Source organism: Pongo pygmaeus, chromosome 10, assembly GCF_028885625.2.
Source record: "Pongo pygmaeus isolate AG05252 chromosome 10, NHGRI_mPonPyg2-v2.0_pri, whole genome shotgun sequence".
Classification (NCBI taxonomy): domain Eukaryota; kingdom Metazoa; phylum Chordata; class Mammalia; order Primates; family Hominidae; genus Pongo; species Pongo pygmaeus.
The window spans coordinates 78,083,257-78,086,142 of NC_072383.2; the positions used below are offsets into that span (position 1 = coordinate 78,083,257).

Genomic DNA, 2,886 nt, shown 5'->3' on the forward strand with positions numbered 1-2,886 from the left:
CAGGCTCTGTAGTTATAGATGAGAGACAAGTTTTTAGTAGTTAAAGGTAGGGAATGGATAGAAGTTCTGGCTACTAAGTTGATATACAACTGTAAAGTGGGACCTACTGGATCCGGATTTGATATATAGCAACAACTGAAAGAGATTCCTTATTTTAAACTCAGATCTTTATAAGAAAAATGTAATGGATTAAAAACAGATGCAACTACACTGAAGAACAGATTATGTACAGTTTATATAGACTAAGAGTGGTGTAGTACAGTGATTGTGAACATGGACCCTGAAGTCATAGAGCTTGAGCTAGAAACTTGGTTTTATCACTTACTAATCTTTTCACCTTAAGGAAATTGCTTTGCCTCTTTGAATTTCTGTTTATCTGCAAAAAATGGGAATAATAATAGTAGCCACCCAATAGGGTTATTTTCAGGATTCAAAGTTTGAATGAATGAATTTACTTGAAATATTTTAGTAAGTCCTCAATAAAATTTACTTACAGTAATATTATTATCATCATTATTGTGTGATATTCTGTGTATTCACGGGATTAACTTCCAACCCTTCCCACTAGAATATTGGCAAAATCCTCACGGACGTGTCACTAAGTGAGATGTACTGATTTTTGCCTCTTTTCCAGCTAGAACCATGGAGCGTGTCGAAGAGAAGAATAAGTTTCCTGCTGTGCCAGAAACCTTTAAGAAAAAGTGTAGGACTTTTGCAGAGCTGAAGATCAAGTGCCTGAGAAAGATTTTTTCCCAAAAGATGCTTTGAAAGGCAAGGAGGAAGCTTATCTATGAAAAAGCGAAGCATTATCACAAGGAACACAGGCAGATGTACAGAATTGAAATTCCAATGGCTCGGATGGCAAGAAAAGCTGGCAGCTTCTGTGTACCTGCAGAACCCAAATTGGCATTTGTCATCAGGGTCAGAGGTATCAATGGTGTGAGCCCAAAGGTCCAAATGGTGTTGCAGCTTTTTTGCCTTCATCAAATCTTCAATGGAACCTTTGTGAAGATCAACAAAGCTTCAGTTAACATGCTAAGGATTGTAGAGCCATATATTGCATGGGGGTACCCAAATCCGAAGTCAGTAAATGAACTAATCTACAAGCGTGATTATGGCAAAATCAATAAGAAGTATATTGCTTTGACAGATAATACTTTAATTGCTGGATCTCTTGGTAAATATGGCATCATTTGCATGGTGAATCTGATTCATGAGATCTATACTGTTGGAAAATGCTTCAGAGAAACAAATAACTTCCTGTGACCGTTCACATTATCCGCTCCACAATGTGGAATGAAGAAAAGACCACCCATTTTGTAAAAGGTGGAGATGCTGGCAACAGGGAGGACAAGATCAACAGGCTTATTAGAATGAACTAAGGTGTCTTCCATGATTATTTTTCTAATCTGATCAGTTAATAAACAGTACATGCTCTCAGATTAAAAAAAAAAGAAGTGTATGATTTTTTTGTCTTTCCTTTTTAAATGTATTCCACTGATTCTTTGGCATTTGCTGACTCTCCTCTATGTTCTGTGCGAATTCACCTTCCATTCTTGTTTGTGTCTGAGTGGTTACTTTGCATTGTCAGGAGTATGTCCACCTCCTTCCCACCCACAGAGGATTATCAGTATTTCCATCAGAACTTGCTTAGATTTCATCCTTTCAATTGTAATCAGCATCAATTGTACGCTTCCAGCTTTCTTCCCATTTAGGATTGTCAGAATTTGTGCAGTTGCTGAAACTTAGAGAGTTGGAGTTTATTCATTCACCAGTATTTATTGAACTCCTCATATGTGCCAGGTAATGTGCCAGGTGCTAAAGTACAGGGTTCCTGCTCTCATGGAGCTTTCAGAGTAGACAGGCTCTGTAAAATGCCTGTTACTGTTGTCCTCTCCCCAGGGATGGCTGAGGTGCATTTCTCCTTGCCCAGCCTCCTTGTTCTGCAAGTTCTCTGACACGTTAATGATGTGGGAGAAAGTTTCATACTCTGCTTTAGCATAGAGGTGAGAGCAAAGAGATGCCCATTATCTCCTTTACTGCACAGAACTCATTCACTCCATGATTCTTGTTGTTGTGTTGCAACATTGCCTCTTGGCTCCAGCGGCACTTGTGAAGGATGAAGCCTTCTCGTTTTTGCCATTTCTTGCACATTTGTGTGTGTGTGTGTGTGTGTGTGTATGAGAGATGCACTAGGAGACTTGACTTCTCTAAGAGTGTTTATATTGTAGTATAAAATGAATTATATTGAAATATATGGACTTGATATTGAAATATATGGACTTTGTATACTAGAGAGTTTATTTGTGAACCAGATAAACTGGGGTTACAACCCTAAGTCTTCAGCTTGTTAGCCATGTGTCTTTAACCAGTATTATTCTATAAAGTTCTTAGACTACTATTTTCTCCTCTATAAAAGGGACAAATACCTCTCACTTTGGATGACTGCTATAAGAAAAGAGACAATGATTGTAAAGTCCCTGGTGTAGTGCCTCAAATTTAGCACTGAAAAAAATGAAAGCTCGTATATTGCCTTATGCAATTGATCCTCTTATTTGTGTTCTATGCTATAAATAGATGTGTTCTATGCTATAAAAGTCTATCAATATTTATTGATTATATGCCATAAAATTTCTGGGCATCATTCAGAGATTAAAAGAAAATATCCAGATGGCATTATCTTTTGGGGGCAGGGAAATCCACGGAGGAAAAGAAAAAAAAATACGAAGAAGGTGAGAGAGTAAGAAAGATCATAGTCAGGGATTTTTTTGGTTGTAAGACATAAAAGTCCAATCAATCTAGCTTAAACCAAGATGAGTTTATTAAAAAGACTCTCAGCTATTAAAAAGGATTTAGGGTCAGAAAATGTGTATGTACTTCATGAAA

The 2,886-nt window shown here is 37.3% G+C and overlaps 1 pseudogene; it reads left to right on the plus strand.

Annotated features, from left to right (window-relative positions):
* The first annotated feature begins 642 nt into the window (after positions 1 to 642).
* Positions 643 to 1,382, plus strand: LOC129010298 (large ribosomal subunit protein uL30-like; annotated as a pseudogene).
* The last annotated feature ends 1,504 nt before the right edge of the window (positions 1,383 to 2,886 follow it).